Consider the following 22,629-nt stretch of genomic DNA (forward strand, 5'->3'; position numbering starts at 1 on the left):
ATGTTCTATAAGAAGAAATTTCTATGTTAATTCTTAGTCCAAAAAGTAAATTTAATGTGCCTTACAGAACAAAGCTTACTTTGGGGCCCTGAAAAGGGCCAAACCACATCATAGAGAGTAAGAAGATATCTTCCATTCTCATGAAGGTATGCCCATCTTTAGAACCAAGTTCAAAGCAAACATCTTTTGAAGTCTTACTGAACATGACTGAACATTGAGGTTTATTACAATGTTTTTGCATGTGTTTGCATTTTGTGAAAACAGCTAGGATCAGAAGCAGAGAAGCCAAAAAGATTTCCTGCCAGGTCTGGAAATCTAAAAGCCAGAAATTTCAAGAGAAAAAAATAATTCTTATAACATGTGTAGCCTAATTTTACATACTCTCAATGTTAATTGAGATAAACACCTGAAATCCTGAATACATCTTGACAATAAATTTCAGAACAAACTATTTAGCCCTGTCTCATACTCATAGCGATACTGCAAGTTAGAAGCTAAATGTAACTCATCTTACGGTCACTGCCAGTTAGTTAAACATACCAATTTAATAAAGCTAAGTCATGAGAAGGCAGCTTCCATATTTTTAAAAATCACAAATCTCCTGGAAAACAGTTCTCTTTACTCCTCCAGAATGCCTTTTGAAGCCCAGAGATAACACAAATCAAGCAAACTGCCACACAGAGTTTTGCCTTAGAAAACGGAGAGAATTTAATCTCACTTGGCTGAGCACCAGCCTCAGGGCTGACCACCACATACAATCATGCAGCATATATACCCCAGCCAAGGAGGGGTTAGAGACAAATGTTGGCCACTTTTGCAGAGGAGAAAAGCTTCAGTGGCAGGTGAGATAAAATAATACACGACAATAAACTTTCAAGTTTTTTCAAGAAGCTGAAACTAACCTAGTAAAACTAATTGTAAAATACCCTACTATGTTATTTTTAAAATTACTTAAAGAATTATAAAAACATAGCCATAGAGCAGTTCATATGAAAGAAAAGACAACCTTTAGATAACTACAAAGTTAGTGTGTATAGCAGTGCAATGGAAACTACTGAAAAGTTCTTTCAATAGTTAGCATAGTTAATAAATGCACAATCAACTCCTTTAGGTTGTTAGTAGATTAATTGTACACCTCTGATTAGGTTAGGATATTATGCTTAGGCTTGGTATGTTGCAAGGAGAGATGATTAAAGTGGAGAAAAGTCTGGGAAGAATGTCACCTAAGGAATGTTTGAAGAACTTATTTACTTTTCATTATAAGGACAGAAGACATAAAGAAAGAGTGAGATATTTAAGTAACTGAAGATATAAAAAGATGGAGAGGAAATTAGAATTCTTTCTTGTTTCAGGAGCAAAATTAGGGCATATAGATGAATGTTTCATGGAGGCAGATTTTTCTCTCCAAACGAGGAAGCATTGTTGTAGAGCAGCAATAAAATATGGGTGGGAGCAGGAAGTTTCAAGAAAGACTGTTGCCTGAAATCTTGGGAGCAAGATGGTGTAGTGAGCTATAGCAGGAGTTCTTCACTGAGGAAGAAGCAGCCTTATATTCTTACATTGAGCTTCCATAATACCTTCTTCTCTTAGGAAACTTGATCTCTTCCTAAAGTTCCCAAGTTGGGTACACTGAGGCATATCAATAGTGAGGGGATAGAATCAGACTGGCTTTTGTTTCCCACAATCATGACCCTAGTGCATTTAATTCAGGACAATGAGGCAGAAAAACCTTCAATAGTTAGCCTTGCTTTTGACTGTATTATCTGAAGAAAGAAATAGCTTTGATCTCATACCTACTATAGACCACACATGTAGCTCTGTGCTGTCCTCACAATATTCCTGTCAAATAATTATCTCTATTTTACAGATGAAGAAACCAAGACTAAGAAAATTCCAAAGTAGAATGGGGTTTTGAATCTTATTGCCTATGATCTTTCTAAAAGACAGAAAATGATTGTCTCCTCAAGACTTTCAGAATGTAAACATGCCATTCAATACTCCTGGGAAGCCAAGGCCCCAAACCAGTAGAAAGAGTAATGGCTTTGGAGACATGATGGGGTCTGAATCTGTGTGTGTGTGTGTGTGTGTGTGTGTATACTCATCAGGCATATGGCCTTTCAGTCAAGTTCCTTAGACTCCCCAAGTCTCTTTTTAGTCATGGAGAGAATAAAAAGAGTCAGAATGCTTTCAGTGGAAAGATTAGGGGTAATATCCAAAACATACAGTGCTAGACCCTCAATAAATTGTTCCCACTTTGATCATGGCTCAGCACTCCAACACCATGGCCTTCACTCTACCTACTGAGCTTCTACCATCTAATTCTCCAGCTGTGCTGAACCGCATGTGGGCTCCCAGGCAGACTTTTCTCTTCCTCTCTGGTTGTGAACCTCCCCAAGAATTCACTTAGCCATCAACCCAGATGCGACCTTCTTCTAGAAGTTGCCTTTGATCACTCTTCACAGTGAGGGCTCCATTAAATGCCGCCCCCTCCCATGTGCATGCAGTGTATACATGCCAGAGTATGTTTGTGCTCTCACAAAGTCTGTTCATTCAACTGCTTTTCCCATCACACTGTAAGCTCTTTAATGCCAAGAAGTCTATCTTTCATTTCTAGATTCCCAGTACCTCACAGAATGCTTTATAATAGAAGATAGTCAATAAATGTTTGTTGAAAGAACAGATACACTAAGCCCATGATAGAAGATTCTTTTGGTGCCATACTAAATCATCCTCTAAGAATAGTTTTATCTGCTAATCTTCTCAAAATCTTATTTAAGAATTCATCAGACTTAAAACAAGTGAGCATTTTAGTTCATTTGGGCTGCTATGACAAAATACTATAAACTGAATGGCTTATGAATAACAAATATTTGTTTCTCATAGTTCTGAAGGCTGCAACTCCAAGGGTGCCAGCATGACCAGGTGAGGGCCTTCTTTTGGGTTGTGGACTTCTATTTGTATCTTTGCCTGGTGGAAAAAGCAAGGGAGCTCTTTTGGGTGTCTTTTATAAAAGCATTAAACCCACTCATGGGTTTAAACCCAGTCATCTCCCAAAGGTACCACCTCCCATAGGCCTTACCTCCTACTATTATCACTTTCAGTATTAGGATTTCAACACATGAATTTTGGAGGGACACAAACACTCAGACCATAGCAAGAAGATAACCTGAAAAGCATTTGGAAAAATCAAAGGTAAGTTTCTTTACCTTTTCCACTGATAGTCAAATAAAAACACTACTTATTTACTTCTACATGTGTGTATAAATTCAATAGACCCAATACATACAAACAAGGTGCTTATCCACACTTTTGTAATTTCACAGCCAAGAAGTCTTTTAAGAGCTTAATGTTGGGAGAACTCTCTTCTGGCAGATTGGTTATGGAAGTTCCACACTGGGGGAAACTGAAACAATGGGGCTTGTGTGGAGGAACAAGAAAATTGTAAGTTAGGTTTTTTTCTAATTTTCACTCCTTCCACACAAAGCAAAGACAGATCCTCCATAGTTGTTTTCATCTGAAAGAAGAAGTATTTTCTTATAAACTTAGTAGTTGTTAACTATAGACTGATAATTAAATGATTCTTCTCCCTAAGTAAAACAGATGTATATATAGTGGTAAAAAAAAAGTGAATTTGGTTATACATACACAAATATTACAATGGTTTAGAGAAATATAGACTGTGTGTGTGTCTGTGTCTATGCATCTATATAGAAATTTTTAAATACTGCTTTCTTCAAAAGCTCTGGCATTCTTCTTGGAAATGCAAATAGTTAAGGTTAAAATAATTAGTTTTCATTTTTATCATTATTGTCATAGCTGTGCCAAGTTTATAGCTATACCAATGTTGCTAAGAATAGTTACAGGAAAAGTGACTCTAAGTTCAATAGCTTTTACTGCTGAGTTTAGAACAACTTCCAACCTTTGAGGAAAGTTATGAGCATTCGGTAAGGAAGTCTACCTATTAGAAGCAATGCACTATTTAAATGGGTCAGTCTATTAGGACAATATAAGAAAATAAGTCTAAGAATCATTTGCATGCTCTGAATTATCTCTGCTTTGGGTGAAAGGAAGTGTATTTCTGAAAGGCTCCAGGTTCCTACCCAGACAGTGAGCCGCCACAACCCCTTATAACTCTTCCTGCCTGAATTTGGAATAAAGTTAACAGTCTCTGCAAACCTCAATTAAAGATGGATAGTTCTTAATAGTGATACTATACTCCCTGATTTCTCAGAACTAAAGTAAATATGTTCATACATCACTCGTTTTAGGAGAGGATATTCTGGCCTGACAATCCCAGCCAAGTCTATTGCTGACTAAGAAGTATGGCTTGAATTCAACTTCATGGAGTCATCCAGTGTTACTGTCCTGTCTCTAGGTTAGCTTGAGAATCTGCTGTTATAATACAAAGAGTAAGCCTACCCAAAACCACTGTGCCAACAGAAAAACAAATATGTAAAAAAAAAGAAAAGAAAAACAAATGTTCACGTACATGGAGGCGGGGGGGGGGGGTTGGCGCGAAAGCAAATCTGTTCTATTGTTTGTATAAAAAAGAGAGAATTTAAAAGCAAAACCAAAAATAAAAACAGACATCTCTGTGACTCTCCCTCCTGCCATGGCAGCACGCATCCTGGGTTGGTCAAAAGGTACGGCGTTTCATAATCTCTGCAAACAGACTGGAAGCCCCTAGAGGACAAAAGCTGGGCCTCTTCACCACTGTGTTCCCAGGGCCATCAGAATGTTTGGCACCCAGCAGGCATGCTGTAGGCATCCACTGATTGACTGGATCGTACTCTGTTGGGCTATTTCAACCCAAGAACCCGTGACAATGTGGAGCAATTGTGATAAAGTTGAATAGCTACCATTTTTAGCACTTGACATAAAAATGATCTCAGTTCACTCTTCCTGCAATCATATAAAGTTGCTTTTATGAGTGAGTGAAAATACCGAGTCAGAGGAACCACACTGCTTGCTCAGCATCTTAGAACAAAAGAACTACTAATGCCAGATTTGACCTCTGCTTTATAAAATTCCAGAGTCCATGTTCTATCCGTTGTGCATTGTCATTACTTCTCAGAACACATATAGGATTTGGCTTGGCCTAGGTTTAAACGTTGGAAAAACTCTACACAGATTCAGCATTATGTTCAATGCAGCCAACATTTTTAACGTTGCAAATTTCTCAAAGTGAGCGGGTTAATAAACATCCCTGCCCCACTGCTTCCAGAGACTGATGGTAGAAAATGTACAGGGTCCCAGACATTTCAAAGCTTTCCTACAGGCAGTACAGGGTTTAACTTTCATTTTAAAAGTTGGCTCAAAGGATCTTGGTTGTAGGAAAAATGCAAAATAATAATAATAAAGTTTTGTCTTTTATCAGTTGCCCAGCGAGACTTTAAAATGGAATCAAGTTTATTTCTACTTTGACAATCACATTTTGATGATGAAATGCAAGTGTGCTGATAAGATGCCTTTTTTTATGTTTGGAGGAGGAATTGTTTCAATTCACGAAGAGTATACTTGGTACACATCTGATCACCCTGTGTGTAAATCATTTATTAAGCCCTCTGTCAACTGTGTTTAACTAAATAAGAGTTCTCTTTCATCTATAGGAAGAAATCTCCATATGTGAAGACTCCAGATTTTCACAGAGAAATAAGCTAGTCCTGTTTAAAATCATATCAATCAACACCATTTAAGTTATTCAAGATTGTGATCAAGATATTTATTTACACAGAATTCTTGGAGTGTTGTGGTGTGCAGATTCACTTCCATACTTGTCCTGTTTAGATTTTCTTTACTATCCTTTCAATTAACATATCACTGAACACTAAAAAAATGAATAAAACCCAAAAAAGTAGAGGATATTTGGCTAAAATGTTACTTAAATTTTCTTACTTTTAAAAGTTTTTTTTCCATTAAGCATAGATAACTTTCTTTATCCTTACAGACTCAATTTAGAAGCAAAATTATCCTCCTACCTATACTCTACAGCTCAGCACTGCACACTTCTACTTGGCATAACATCCAGCATAGATGCTTAGCAAATATTTAGGAATTTTGATATGAACATTGATATGAATATATGAATTTTATATGAATGAAATTGAATGAATTAGCATTCATTATAATTTTTTTAAGAAAAAAACTACATTTTCTACATTCATTATGAAAAAGAGGCCAGAAACTTACTAGAATTATGCTTTTCAAAATAGAATACATTAGATCCTCACTGAATTAATTCTATATAAGTGGTCTACAGCATCTGAGTACTTCCATCTTTTGCAGACCATGAATGTAGGGAAAATAAAGTCCCCCCAGCCTACCTCATTCCTTCAAGTAAGCACACACCCCGTGTTAGGTACTATACTTGATGTCCGGACATCGGAGGGTCAAATGGAAAATGCAAGGCTCCTGGTTGCTCTTACACACATTGTCTACACTGGGGACACTCTTAGTTTTAAGCCATAGATGCACTTGTGCATGTGGTCACTTCTTACAAAGCTGGGGATATATTTCCCCATCGGTACCCAGCAGCTTGGGCAATTGTCAGTGTGGGAAATCTAGAGAGTGGCAGCAGCCTAACTACCAGAAGTAAAAATACCGGCTGTGGAATCATCCGGACCTGTGTTAAAGCCAGCTCTGCTATTCCCTAGCTTTGTAATTTTGAGATTATTGAGCCTCCTGACAGCATTTTCACTAGCAAATAATACATTTTCAATATAAAGGCAGCTCTTAGTCTGATGCTGGTTTATTATTCTATTACTGCTATTACTGACACTGCCATTATACCTGTTCCTTCTGTCAGAGTCCATAGGGAGTTACAGAAGATTCAATTGTTTTAGTGTCAGGAAGACTGTCAACAAGAGACCTCATTAATCTGGAATAAAACCTTTCCTTAACAGTGAAATTATGACAGTTCTTCCAGAGCTGAACTTGGGCCCTATTTTGAAGCCAGTGACCCTGAGTGATCCTGTTATCTTCTAGAAATATCTCTTACACCTGCCTGGTGAGAAATACTTGCTGCAAGTTAGGAGAAAGACACTCAAAATGAGGTGAATATTTATGATGCCATAACACACATTAGTTCATCAGAATAAGCAACCCCAAAATGTTTTCCACTTGTGCTACAGAAATTTTGATTTTCATTTCTGTAGGTTCAGGAATTTCCTATGAGGTTAAATATTTCCAAGACATTTCTGAATACATTTCTTAGCTAAAGGTTAAGTAACCATTAAAAAAAAAAAGCCTGAATGTGTCTGTCTATTCTATGGCTAGTCGAATTACGGAGAAATCTGTAGTGTGGCTGTCCTAAGAAATCTGCTCTACCTTGACTTTTATGTAAAAGTAGACCTTTTACGTAAACATTTCTAAGTGTACTTTTTACTATGATTGGTGGACTATGATGTTTGTAGTCCCTTAAAAGTTTCAAAGATAGAGCTTACTGGAGTTGGTTTTCTATTTCTGTTTTCTTAAAAATCCCAGAAGTTCTTTATGCAAATAGTACAGCTTCAGTTAACTCAGACACTAATTCACTGTGACCAGAAGAGCCTTAGGTATTCTTTTCCGGGCTCTAGATTTATTCATATTCCAGGGTGAAATGGATAGGTTAAGTTTACTTAATGTCTTCTTTGGCCTCAAGGTTCCAACCCTCACCTGCTGTTTAACATTCCTTTCCAGATTCTTAAAACCCCTGTTTACATCGAAAAGGAATTTTACGCCCTAACACAAAGTAATCTTGAAAGAACATACTTGTCAACTTAACTCCCGGTAGCAGCTTTTGGCTTCTCTTCCCCACTTTGAACTAAAGTAGCAATTTAACAGAGCTTTAGAAAAAAATGTAAAAGTAACACTTTCAGGATATACTTTCAGGATATACTTTTCCATTTCTAAGGTCAACAGTATGCGTTATTAATTTATAGTATGATTTATTAGTTTGATTTTCCCCTAGTATGTAGCACTGTATTTTTTAATCCGTTTGGTTAATGAAATCACTCCTGGCATTTTTTTTAAGTGCCTTTTTTTTTTAACTTAATACATGCATAGAATTGTTTGAAAGAACATGGTAACCAAATGCTATAAAACCACAGAAACAGGAACTCGCACAGAATGTGAGAGGCTCAGAGTGCTTGGGTGGCTCAGTCAGTTAAGCACCTGCCTTCAGCTCAGGGCATGACCCCAGGGTCCTGAATTGAGGTCCACATCGGACTCCCTATTCAGAGGCGAATCTGCTTCTCCCTCTCCCTTTGGTGGTCCTCTTGCTGTGCATTCTCTCTCTCTCTCTCTCTCTCTCTCTCTCTCTCTCTCCCTCCCTCTCCTTCTCTCTCTGTCAAATAAATAAGTAAATTAAAAAAAGTTAGACTATGGGAAGCTCATTCTCAGAGCCTCCTGCCCCTGACTAGAATATGATCTGACCCCTTCAGCAGCCACAGAAAGGGCTTGGTACCACTGACCATGACTGTTCCTTGCCAAGCACAGAAATCACACCAAGAAATGTCATGCAGGGGTCATGTATGACAGATCAAAGTCACTAATTTCAATAATATGGAGCATATTATTCATACATCAGAATCCTCTTTATCATATTACAGGCCATATTCCTAAAAAAATGTTTCTTTGAATGTATAATTTGTAGGACAAGGCCTATTGAGCCATATGTAAACTACATTGTCAAATTTCTAAAGGAGGGTCACATAAAATGTCCCTGAGGTGTCTAGTTTTCTGTCTTCTTTATGTCTTTACTTGCAGAGATAGAAAGAGATACTATGTCAAAGACTAAAACAGATAATCAAAAATGACTTTTGTAGTCTAAAGATCAAGTTCAAATTTCCCTTAAAATCTTATCTAACTCTTCCGATCTACAGAAAGTTCTCTCGTCTCTAAAATGACATGTATTACAGTCCGTATCATACAATTTATTTAATGGTTTTCATCTTGGTGCTTTTAGATAATCTTCCTAAGAGAACTAGAATATCTTTAGAGCTAGAACTATTTCTCTTACTACTTTTCTTCTACAGGGCTGTATACAATGAGCCTGGTGGAAGGGATCATATTAATAACAATAAATAAATTTCAGTTGGTTAACAAAACAGGACACATGCTCTAATAGTGTATTAAATTTTATATTTAGTGTTCACGACACATCTATATGATCCAAGGGTGCTCATTTTTTTTTATAAAATAGTAACAATTTGCTCTAAGAGAATATGTTTCCAATACTGTAAACATAAAATATGCTATTTGTCATTTTCTTTTAAGTATTACTTCAAGAACAAAATAATGTGCAGCAGTACAGAACTTCACAAGATACTATCATTTTAAAACATCAAATTCTCTGGTGGATTGGCAGGAAATTGGATCCATGCTATTCTCAAAAAGAACTACCTACAAATTTATGGGGACTTTCCTGATACTCAAAAAAAAAAAAAACCCACTATAATTTAAGACCTAACTAAAGAGAAATGTTGGTCTAAACATGCCACATAACATTAAAATTAAGAAACATTTTCTAACTCAACCACTCTGCCTTTGATCCATTGAGTACAGCATTGCTATTTTATGCTATTTTATGTAAGAATGGGAGAAAATTTCCCCACTTTAAAATTTGGAAATCCTAACTGTAATTATAAACACAACTCCATGGGGGTCCCTTAAAGGATGTAAGTTCCTGGAAGGCACGCCCTGAAGCTCCAGCTGTGTATCCACAATAACATTTGCCAGTGATAACCAAAAGCAATGACCTGTCAGTTTTTACAGCATCCTCTATGTTTCTCACTTGGATTCTTTGTGTATGTGTATGTGTGTGTGTGTATGTGTGTGTGTGTGTGTGTGTTCTCAAGCTTTATTTATTTATTTTTATTCAAGCTAATTAACATACAGTGTTATATTAGTTTCAGATGTACAATGTAGTGATTCAATAACCCTATACCTTACTCTTTGCTCATCAAGATAAGTGTACTCTTAATCTCCTTTATTTCACTCATCCCCCACCTACCTCCCCTTTGACTACCCCTATTTTGTTCTCTGTATTTAAGAGTCTGTTTTTTATTTGTCTCCTTTCTTCTTTGTTCATTTGTTTTCTTTCTTACATTCCACATGTAAGTGAAATCATATGATATTTGTGTCTTTTTCAGACTGACTTATTTCACTCATTCTGTATTTTCACCCGGATTCTTCATATCAGTGATATGGTAGTAAAAGTTTAACAATCAGTTCTACAGGGGAAAAATTAAGGCTCATTTTGTAGCACATTTCTGCCATGTAAATATTCCCAGAGCTGATGTCAGGCTACCAATGAGATGTCGCTGAACACAGAGTTGGAAAAGGACAGCACCAACCAGCTCCAGGAAGCCACTGTGAGCCAGTTCCAGCACACTGCTCTGGACACAGGAAGGGTATGTCCTGGGAGACAAGGAACGAACTTGTAGTTATAAGCCTTGCCAAATAAATAGAAAGGTTTCAAGGAGTTGTACTTTCATAGAATTCAAAGGGAGGGAAATGGAATTGAATGGGACATCAATACAAACCACCTGTGGGAGGTCAGAGGGATCAAATTTTGATCACTCTAAATAATAAAGAGTGCTTCAACAAGTTTAACAGATATATGTTTTTCATCCTGAGGTCTTAGTTTCCTTTAACCTGGAAAAGTTGAGGTAAAATTGGAAAGCCTCAACATCAATGTTTGAGAATGGAATTGCTCTTAGGATTCTTCATACATGTCGAGCCGATGAAGCTGGGACTGCAATTAAACTAATACAAAAGGAATTTTAACGTTTTCACCTTTTGATCTGAAGGAGGTTTAAGGATTGTGGGTATATATCTAAATTCCTACATGAGATTTTGACAAATTATTTGTAATATAATTTATTTTTTAAAAAATTCAGAGATATTAATATTTGTAAGTTTAGGACTTCAATCCAATATAAGTTTGACTAATTTCAGGAAGCAATGTCACAATAAAATAATTCATATATATTTTCTAATGGCTGTATTTTATCTATTCAAGCTTTAATATAATCAAATATTTATCACAGTAATTTCATATTTTTCTAATAACTAATGGTTAAGTCTTTATGTCAAATAAATCCTAACCCATAGTTTAGGAAGCTGATTATAATTCAAGCCTCTAAACCTTCAATAAAATGTAGAGTGTGAGACTTAACTTTCCATTGAGATCCTGTATACAACTTCACATAACTTACTTTGTCTATTAAGGCTCACCAAGTATTAAGCCCTTTAGCCTTTGTGATATTTTCCAGCACAAGGGTAAGCTGGTTCACTTGGTCCTCAAAGTGATCTAAAAATAATAATTCTTTCCTTAACTGTGTTGCTATCCTGGCAGTCAACTCTAATCCCTCAGTCCAATATTAGGACATGGTTCTGCTTGAAATGCCATGTAATTGAAATTATAAGCTCTGTGTTCTTCTTGGAAGTAAGCCAGAATATTTGAAATCAGCTTATAGTAAGCATATATTGAGCTAGGAACTGTCATGTTACAATGTGGGATAAATTATGGTCATTGTTCCAGTTTACCCAGGGGTCCACTAGCATTAAACACAATGTGAATTTCCTAAAACACAGATTTCCAATCATAGAGTCCCTTTTCAGGTTCTTCTTCTGCCTTCTTCAATAATAATGCCTTGTTTTACTATTCTTTTGTACTTGATGCCTTTCAGCTAGTACATGCTCAAACAATTTTAAAAGAACAAAATATAGTAGAAAATCCAAAGCCTTTAAAGTAAAAGAGAACTCTCTTGATTCACACCTCCAGCATTTACTAACTCTGTGACTGTGGATTTATTAACCTCTTAGAGCTTGTATTTCCTAATCTTGAAAATTGGAGATATTTCCTGCCTATCTGGAATGCTGTGAAAATTAGAGATGATGTCTGTAGACCCCTGAGACCAATGTACGGACAGTGAATAAGTGAGCTGTGATGATAATGATGATGATTAATTGATTTTAAGAAAGAACAGTTTCCCTTGGCATTCTGACTCTCCAAGAGCAGTGTACCAAAGCAAATCAATTTACTCTATTCAGTGGATTTAAAATTTTTCAGTTTGCGGATCATACAAAGCTTTAATCTTTTTTATTGTGGTAAAATATGCATAACATATACTACTTTAACCATTTTAAAGTATATGAATCAGTGACACTAAGTACCCTCACAGTTCTGTGCAACCATCACCACTATGTAATTACAGAAGTTTTTCATCTCCCCAAAAGTAAACCCCAAACCCATTAAGCAATGACTTCCTTTTTTCCTCTTCTCTCAGCCTCTGACAACCCCTAATCTGCTTTGTGTTTCTATGAATTTGCCTATTCTGGATATTTCATATAAATGGAATTGTATAATAGGTAACTTTTTGTGTCTGTTTTCTTTCACTTAGCATAATATTCTCAATGTTTTTCCATGTTGTAGCATGTATCAGAATTTCACTTTTTTACAGCTGAATAATATTCTATTGTATAGATGTGCTACATTTTGTTTACCAATTAATTAGTTGATAGAGATGGGGTTGTTTCACTTTTTCGCTATTGTTAATAATGTTGCTATAAACAGTCATAGAGGTTTTTCTCTGAGCATCTGTTTCCAATTTTGAGTGTTTATACCAAGGAGTGGAATTGCTAGGCCATACAGTTATTCTGTGTTTCAAAACTTTCATTTTGCACCTTTAAAAATTATAAAGGCAAAATTCTACAAGTTATATATCAACTTACCATACAATCCAGCAATTCCACTCATACGAATCTTCCACAGGAAATGTAAAGATATACACAGAAAGATCTGTCTGTGAATCTTCACAACAGCATATTAATAATAGTCTAATATTAGAAACACTTCAACTGTCTAGCAACTCATGAACTGATAATCAAAATATGGTATATCCAGCAATGGAATACTTGTATTCATTAGTAAAACATAATGAACCTACTGATCATATTACAATATGGATGAACCTCAAAAACATTATGTTAAATAAAAGAGCCCAGACCCAAAAGACCACATGCTATATGTTCCCATTTATATGAAATGTTCAGAATAGGCAAATCTATGGCGACAGTAAGTAGACTGATTAGTGGTTGCCTAGGACAGAGAGTGAAAATGAAGATGAACTGTAAATGGAGCATGAGTTATCTTACTGAGGTGATCTTAAAGCCCTAAAACCAAATTATGATGATGGTTGTACAACTCATGATATTTAATAAAAATCATCAAATTGTATCTTTGAAATGGTTGAATTTTTATGACATATAAATTGTACCTCCTAAGTAAAAACATTTGCAGAGAGGAAAATGCATGGTAAAAAAATATGCTATTCCTTCTTTTTATCCAATGTTATTCTGGGTTCAGAAATTCATCATCATACTCAAAGATTACAAAGACTCCAATGTCATTCTATAATGTTCTCCTTTCAAATGTAACCATATCAAGTAGCCATCAGGTATTTCCTTCTACTATTCCAAAACAAAAAGAACAAGCTCAAAAGTATCCAAAGATCCACTGCCCTCAAGCTAGCATTCAGGACCATCAATCCACCATTTTTTCTCCTACTCAAAAACAAATAATCAGCTACAACATTACAGGTTTCTGTGGCTCTCCCAACAATACCACCTATTCTAAACTCCAAGACTTCTTTACATCTCTTTCTCATCTAGTATGTTTTGTTCCTTCTCATACTGCATAGGAAACCTTCCCAACATTTAAGATTTCCCTCAATTTTTATATAGTTTAAGAGATCTTTATTATGCTTTTAAGCCTACTTTAGTGTTGTGTAGTAATAATTGTTCTTAATCCTTGATTTGTGCCCTTAAACAGAGATGCTATTGGGCTATAGAAAGCTCAGGAAACAGATCACCTGGTTTGAATTATCACTGGCCATTTATAAGTTGTGTCCTTGAGCAAGTCTAATTAACCTTTAATTAATTTGCTCATTAATGAAATGGAGATAATTTGTCACTGATTTGTTGTAAAAATTGCATGTCTTGTGTGAGAACACTTAGCACAGCAACTGGAACATTCAAAGAAATAAAAAATGTCCATTCTTATTACAATTTTTTGTAATTTTCTACCTAAAACTTTAGTCTGATTTCTAGTGAATGCCTTAATTCATATGACTAGATGATACATTTGAGAAAATACATTATATCCAAAATGTCTGTGTATTCTCTATAGCAGTAGACAACTACTTATTGATTGAATTATTGTTGATTGGCTAATTATTTTTTAAAAAATTAAGAACAGGGCAGCCCCGGTGGCTCAGCGGTTTAGCGCTGCCTTCTGCCCAGGGCGTGATCCTGAAGACCTGGGATCGAATCCCATGTTGGGCTCCCTGCATGGAGCCTGCTTCTCCCTCTGCCTGTGCCTCTGCCTCTCTCTCTCTCTCTCTCTCTCTCTCTATATATATATATATATATATATATATATATATCTGTGTCTTTCGTGATTAAATAAATAAAATCTTTTAAAAAAATTAAGAACAAATAGGTCTTCTGTATTTATGCTGAGTATTATGGAATTGTCAGGTTTTTTTTACAGTTCTGTCTGAATGACTCTCGAGTTGGCCTGTACTTACTTGAATGAAACAGTCAGAACAACTGCAACATGAAGCTACACATTATATCATATCATTAGCAATTAAAAAAATTACAAATTTGTATTTCTAGAGGCCCATAGTTGAGCCATCCATTCATTGATTTATTCCTCCCTCTGCGTAATTATACCTTGGGATAAAATAAACAAGACCAGCTTCTAACGTCAGAAGGTTAGAATTTAACAGACTGAGATAAATATGTTAGTAACAAAATTCTGTAAAGAATCATGCTACATGAGAGTGAGATGGACTATGTAAAGCAGCAGCAAGTGGGACACAGGAAATACACAAGAGAAGTCAGCAAACAATTTTGGAAGCTTAACACTAATAGAAGATAGGGGTTTTCCTGATGATTCAAGAAGTGAAAAAGAAGCTAAGAGAGTTTTCCAGGAAACAGGAATATAAAATATTTCCACAGGAAAATTTGAAACTAACACTTGTGTTTCCAAGGATGGAATATAAGGTGGAGAGATAGCTGGGCCAGATTATTGAGAATCATGTATGCCAAACCAACAACTATTCTGAATGTTACCTTACCAGAAGCAATAACATGATCAGGTTTTTTTTTTAATATTTTATTTATTTATTCATGAGCAACAGAGAGAGAGAGAGAGAGAGAGAGAGAGAGGCACACAGGCAGAGGGAGAGGCAAGCTCCATGCAGGGAGCCCGACATCAGACTCAATCCTGGGTCTCCAAGATCACGGACTGGGCTGCAGGCGGCGCTAAACCGCTGCGCCACCAGGGCTGCCGGATCAGGTTTTTATTTTAGAAAAATCTTAGTTTTGAGAAGCTAGACTGATGGGGTAAAAGACTGAAGGCATTATGATAATTTTTCAAAATAGCTTGGATGAGAGATGGTGAGTTCTTTAGGTTAAGGCAAAAACAGGTTAAGTTTCAGGATTTCAGTTTTGATATTTTAAGATCAATATGCCAATAGGACCCTCTGGTGAATAAGTTCTATGTTGTTTTTCTTTTTGTTGTAGTGGTGGTGGTTTGGTTTGGTTTGGTATACATAATTCTGAACCTTAGGGAAAGTTCCAGAAGAGAGAGCTAGACTTAAAGCCAAAGAGGTCATGGGTGTGAATGACATTATTTGGAGAGAATATGAAAGATAAGAAGAGAAAACAATAGAGACAAGAAGTAGTATTGGTAAACACTAAAACTTTAGGGCCAAACAGAGGAATAAAACTTAGCAAAGAGGACTAAGATAGATGTCAGAGCCTAGATAATCAGAAGAGAATGGTATCTTAGGAAACAAAAGAAGCAGGAGCTTCAAGAATAAAAATGTGGTAGTCAACTAAACCAATTTCCATGAAAAGACTAAATGAAATGAAGAGTGCTCCATCCAGATATTGGATGGAAACTACTAAAGAACAGAATGTAAAATAATCTTGAAGATATCATGTTGGATAGATTAGTAATGACAAATATCAAAGTCCTCAATGAAGAATGTGAGCAGTAGATTGACATTGTATCAGATAATATAAAGCTCAGAAGAATTGTTATTTAAAGTTGAAAACAAATGGTCAGGGGGGATCTCTGGGTGGCTCAGTGGTTTAGCGCCTGCCTTGGGCCCAGGGCGCGGTCCTGGAGTCCTGGGATCAAAGTCCCACATCGGGTTCCTGCATGGAACCTGCTTCTCCCTCTGCCTGTGTCTCTGCCTCTCTCTGTGTCTCTCATGAATAAATAAATAAAATCTTTAAAAAAAAAAAAAAGAAAACAAATGGTCAGTAAATTGCAATGAAAAACCAGGATAAATACAATATTGCCTCTTATAACTGGTATAACAAAATAATGAGTATTTGCATAAACATGAGTAATGAAGAAATGTCTAGGAAAGTACAGATCTTCTTCAACTTACAATGGTGCTATGTCCCAGTAAGTGTTTTGTAAGTTAAACGTATCCTAAGTCAAAATGCATTTAATACACCTAACCTATGAAGAAACATCATAGCTTAGCCTATCTTGAACATGCTCAGAACATTTACATCAGCCTACAGTTGAGCAAAATCATCTAATACAAAGCCTATTCTATAGTAAAATACTGAATATCTTATGTAATTTATTGAATACTACACTGAAAGTGAAAAACAGAATGGTCGTATGGGTACAGAATGGTTGTAAGTGAATTGGTTGCTTACCTTTGTGATCACATGACTAACTGGGAGTTGTGGCTTCTGTATCATACAATATCATACCATATACTGCTAGTCCAGGAAATGATCAAAATTTGAAGTATGGTTTCTACTTAATGCATATTGTTTTGCACCATCATAAAGTAAAATAATAATAATAATAATAATAATAATAATAATAATAATAATAACCCGTAAGTCAAACCATTGTAAGTTAGGGATCGTCAGTATTATTTCCACTGAAAACAGAAAATGGAAGCACCAATAAAGAGGTTAAAGATATTGGATACTTGATTTTCTATAAGATAAGAGTTCAAAAATAAGATAGTTTTAAGAAGTGCTTTCCAAGCCTGTTTTAGAAGAGAGGACATGTCTTGGAGGTACTGAGACCTCCTGGTTTCTGATGCCAACCTGAGCACACTCCCTTACATAAAGTTAAGCTGATATAATAACCAAACTGACAATAACAATACCCCATCATATTCAAACATCTGATTAGGAGGTACTGTTACCTTGTTAGATAAAAAGAAAAATTTGAAGAGATTAAAGACCACAAAGTGGAAATTATTAAATCCACATCATCCTATAACCCACAGCCTAAGCAATATCCTCTGGCAAATTGGGAGGTTCCCAAGGCAAAAGAACTGTGGTCTTACATGCAGTTAAAAGAGTTGTAATGTTATGTTTAAATACACCATTATATTCTACTTAGGACATCAGACCTTTGGAAAAGGTGACTAATGAATAAAAGAACATCCAAGTATTCGCAGAATGGCTTTTCTTTCTTCAATTCAATTCAACAAGTATTTATTGAACACCTCCTGCTCTTGGCACTGTACAGGTATAGAATATATTTAGGTAAAGATGATTCGTTATAATAGAAATTTTACTTTCTACTTTATTATATTATTTGTAAAAATATCAAAATGTCGACAGTCTCAGAATCCATATCATGGAAATCTCTGGACTCATGTCAAACACTAGTAAAATAATTTAGCTGGTGATTTTGCAAGCTACACTGCCATCTATTTGCTAAAATTCTAAAAGACATTCAGAATAAGCCTAAAGAAATTCTAGTCCTATGTGATTTGAGGTAACTATTCTCTGTGAGCTTCTTTCACAAATCTTTAAAATGGTAATAACAATACTTCCAGGGTTGTTGGAATAATATAAAAGCATTTTATAAACATACAAATATTAGTTACTGATTTTTGAAAGCCAGCTACAGAAATGTTGCAAAGATAAAGATTGCCTTGTTAGAGTCTCTTATACTGACTGTGAAAACACATCAAAAGTCAACTATTTATTGACATCTGCACATCATGGCTGAGCAAAGACTGAAAAACCACAGATAAAATGAATATGTTACGCTTGAATCTCCAATATATAAAAGATAATTTAGTAAGTTTCTTTGCTTTCCATTTATGTCAACAGCTGTATGAAAAAGTCACTTAGCTAAGAAATGGTGAACATCAGTATTCTGTTGTCTACTGAAAACCAATCAACGGTAGAATAAGGAGGTTTTCCTAAATGCTACAGAGCTGTTGTTAAATGGAAGGTCGCGAACTAACTCCATTCTGTAGAAAAAGCCCCCCAGGACAGACTTTGAATAATTAAGCAGTGTCATAAGAGGAGAGGAAAGTGGAAATTTGGTGTTTTAAAAATTTGGATCAGGAATAAGATAGTTAAAATTTAATGTCCATTAAAAGTGAAAGTGATAAGATTGGCTGTCAGTTCTGAGAATAAAATACTTCCTCTTGAATTTCTTTTTTTTGTTGTTGTTTTTTTAAGATTTCATTTATTTATTCATGAGAGACACAGAGAAAGAGGCAGAGACATAGGCAGAGGGAGGAGAAGCAGGCACCATGCAGGAAGTCTGATATGGGACTCGATCCCCTGACCCTGTGATCACACCCTGAGCTGAAGGCAGCTGCTCAACTGCTGAGCCACCCAGGCATCCCTTCCTTCTGAATTTCTGACAATTTTCACTTATTCATGACTTACTGGATTTATGTGGTTTTATTTCTTTTCTTTTTCTTAAGTTGAAGAGTAATTCAAGGGAGGAGGAGTCCAAGATGGTAGAGGAGTAGATCTTAGTTCTGTCTGGTGCCAGGAATTCAGCCAGAGAGCTATTAAATCATTCTAAACACCTGCAACTCAACTGGAGATTTAAAGAAGCAGACTTCTAAAAGTTCTGATTTTTCACTCCACTGTTATATCACTTTCTGGTAACCAACTGCCAGCAGCTTATCTTTCTATATATTGCCTGGCCTCCAAACAGGGTAGCATGCCTGAGATAGAAATGCTCAGTCACAGGCTGGGTGAGCACAGAGTAGGGATGGGGACCAGGGAGACAGGAGTGATGGACTGCTTTTCCCTAAGGGTGCACTGAGAAGTGGGGCCTCAGGCTTCTGGATCTGGGGCTGGAGACTAGGAGTCCACCATTTTCACTTTCATATTCTAAACTGATGAAGAAAACCTTCAGGGAACAAAAGCCACCTAGAGCAATCCAGAGCAGATTAGTTAGTCTGGGCCCCTGACAAGGGTGGCACACTTCTATCTGGGGCACAGGCCTTTGAAAGTCAATGCAATAGGCCCCTCCCCCAGAAGATCAGCAAGACCATCCAGCCAAAGCCAAGTTTACTGAACATTGCAGACTGCAAAACTCCAACACTAGGGGAATATAACATATAGAACTGATTTTTTTTCTTTTTTTCCCCACAATTCTTTAGTCCTTCAATTTTAATTATTTTCCTATTTCCTTTTTCAACCAATTTCTTATTTTATCAATTAAAAAAAAATCTTTTTAAATTTTCACTTTTACAGTTACATTCTAACCTTTCATTGTATTTAATTTTATCTTGTATATATATATGTGCATAAATGTATAATACATGTATATATACAAATGTGTATATATTTATATGTATATAAATGTATATATATGCAAGATAAAATTAAATATATACATATATACGTATATATATTATATATGTATGTATATATGTTTTCATTTCTTTACAATTTTGGGATGCAGTTTCTTCTAACAGACCAAAACACACCCAGAATCTAGTGTATGGCTCTATTCTCTTCACCTGTATAGATTATATTGACTTTTTCTTTCTTCTTCTTCTTTTTCTGTTTCTTTAAAGTCTTTTTAAATTTTCATCTTTACAGTTACATTCTATCCTTCAGTATATTTATTTTTTTTTGTATAGATATATATATATTTTTTTTCTTCCCTTACAATTTTGAAATATAGTTTGTTCTAACAAATAGACCAAAATACACTCAGGATATACTGTATTGCTCTGTTCTGTTCAGCTTTCTATTTATATTCCTTTTAAATTTTTTTTGTCCTTTAATTTTCATTTTTATGGTTACATTGTATCCTTTCATTATTTTTAACTATTTTTTTTGTACATATAAGTTGTTCTTTCGTTAAAATTTTGGGATCTAGTTTTCTAACAGATGGACCAAAATCCACACAGAATCCAGTGTATTGCTCTAGTCTGTTCAGCTGTTTGATTATATTTTCTCTCTTTTTTTCCTCTAGTTTTAGGTTTCTTCTGATTTGCTTACTCTATATTTCTCTGGGGTTGTTGTTGACATCTTAGTATTTTATCTTCTCTGGGTAGAATGACGAGATGGAAAAACTCACCTCAAAAAAGAGAATAAGAGGCAGTACTGACTGCCAGAGACTTAATCAGTATGATCATAAGGTGTTGGAACTAGAGTTCAGAATGGAAATTATAAAGATACTAGCAAGGCTTGAAAAAAGCACAGAAGACACTAGAGAATCCCTTTCTGGAAAATAAGAACAAAATCTAGTCAAGTCAAAGTCAAAAAGGGTATTAATGAGATGCGATAAAAAAAAAATGGAGGCTCTGACTGCTAGGATAAATGAGGCAGAAAAGAGAATTAGTGATCTAGGAGACAGAATGATAGAGAATAAAGAAGCTGAGAAAAAAAGGGATAAACAACTGCTGGATCACCAGAGGAGAATTTGAGAGATAAGTGGTACCATAAAGCAAAACAATATTAGAATAATTGGGATCCCAGAAAAAGAGGAAATAGAGAGAGGGGTAGAAGGTATATTGGAGCAAATTATAGCAGAACTTTACTAATATGGGGAAGGAAACAGGCATCCAAGTTGAGGAGACACAGAGAACCCCATTCAAAAATCAATAAAAATAGGTCAATAGCCCAATATATAATAGTGAAGCTTGCAAATCTCAGAGACAAAAAGAAAATCCTGAAAGCATCTTGGGACAAAAGGTCTATAATCTACAAGGGTTGAAACATTAGACTGGCTGCAGACCTATCCACAGAGACCTGGCAGGCCAAAAAGGACTGGCATGATATATTCAGGGTCCTAAATGAGAAAATATGCAGCCAAGAATATTTTATCCAGCTAGGATCTCATTCAAAATAGAAGGAGAGATTCAAAAGCTTCCAGGAAAAACAGAAATTAAAAGAAATCTGTGATCACCAAATCAGCCCTACAGGAATATTAAAAGGAATCCTTTATGGGATCCCTGGGTGGCTCAGTGGTTTAGGACTGCCTTTGGTCCAGGGTGCAATCCTGGAGTACCCAGATCAAGTCCCTGGATCCTAGGCTCCCTGCATGGAGCCTGCTTCTCTCTCTGCCTGTGTCTCTGTTTCTCTCTGTGTGTGTCTCTCATGAATGAATAAATAAAATCTTAAAAAATAAATAAATAAATAAATAAATAAATAAATAAATAAATGGGATCCTTTGCGTGAAGAGACAGTCCAAAAATAACATAGACCAGAAAGGAACAGACAATATATAGAAACAGTGGCTTTACAGGTAATACAGTGGCAGTAAACTCACATCTTTCAATAGTTATTCTGAATGTAAGTGGGCTAAATGTCTCAATCAAGAGACATTGGTATCAGGGTATCATATTGTGTAAAAAAGCAAGACCCATCAATATGCTGTCTGCAAGAGACTCATTTTCAACCCAAAGACACCTCCAGATTGAAAGTGAGGGGGGTGGAAAACCACTTATCATGCTAATGGACATCAAAAGAAAGAGGAGGTAGTGATCCTTATAATAGACAAATTAGGTTTTAAAACAAACATTCTAATAAGAGATGAAGAAGGATACTATATCATAATTAAAGGGTCTATCCAACAAGAAGATATAATAATTTTAAATATTTATGCCCCTAACAGGGGAATAGCCAGTTATACAAGTCAACCAATAACAAAATTTAAAAACACATCAATAGGGCAGCCCGGGTGGCTCAGTGGTTTAGCATTGCCTTTAGCCCAGGGTGTGATCCTGGAGACCCAGGATTGAGTCCCACATTGGGCTCCCTGAATGGAGCTTGCTTCTTCCTCTGCATGTGTCTCTGCTTCTCTCTCTCTTCCATGAATAAATAAATAAAATCTTTAAAAAAAAAAAAACACATCAATAATAATACAATAATAGTAGGGGACTTTAACACCCCACTCACTGCAATGGACAGATCATCTAAGCAGATCAATAAGGAAACAAGGGCTTTGAATGACACACTGGACCAGATGGACTTCGCAGATATATTCAGAACATTCCATCCTAAGGCAACTGAATACACATTCTTTGTATGTGCACCTGGAACATTCTCCAGAACAGATCACATACTGGGTCACAAATCAGGTCTCAACCAGTACCAAAACACTGGGATCATTCCCTGAATATTTTCAGACCACAATGCTTTGAAACTGGAACTCAAACACAAGAGGAAATTTGGAAAGAACTCAAATACATGGAGGCTAAAGAGCATTCTACTAAAAAATGAATGGGTCAACCAGGAAATTAAAGAAGAATTTTTTAAAAACATGGAAACAAATGAAAATGAAAGCACAACTGTTCAAAATCTTTGGGATGTAGG

At 35.8% G+C, this 22,629-nt stretch overlaps 2 protein-coding genes across 6 annotated transcripts in view; one reads left to right on the plus strand and one right to left on the minus strand.

Annotated features, from left to right (window-relative positions):
• LOC144300530 (uncharacterized) overlaps positions 1-3,461 on the plus strand; it is a 109,036-nt gene extending 105,575 nt beyond the window's left edge. Inside the window, exons 5-7 of one of the 2 annotated variants that reach the window (XR_013367196.1) lie at positions 2,884-2,922; positions 3,102-3,192; positions 3,324-3,461. The gene's annotated coding sequence lies outside the window, so the exon portion shown is untranslated. The remainder of the gene's footprint in view (positions 1-2,883; positions 2,923-3,101; positions 3,193-3,323) is intronic. The other variant, XR_013367197.1, reaches the window with a different exon arrangement.
• Positions 1-22,629, minus strand: part of C28H8orf34 (chromosome 28 C8orf34 homolog) — a 406,660-nt gene that overhangs the window by 70,027 nt on the left and 314,004 nt on the right. The gene's annotated exons all lie outside the window — the stretch shown is intronic.

This window comes from Canis aureus, chromosome 28 (assembly GCF_053574225.1).
Source record: "Canis aureus isolate CA01 chromosome 28, VMU_Caureus_v.1.0, whole genome shotgun sequence".
NCBI lineage: Eukaryota > Metazoa > Chordata > Mammalia > Carnivora > Canidae > Canis > Canis aureus.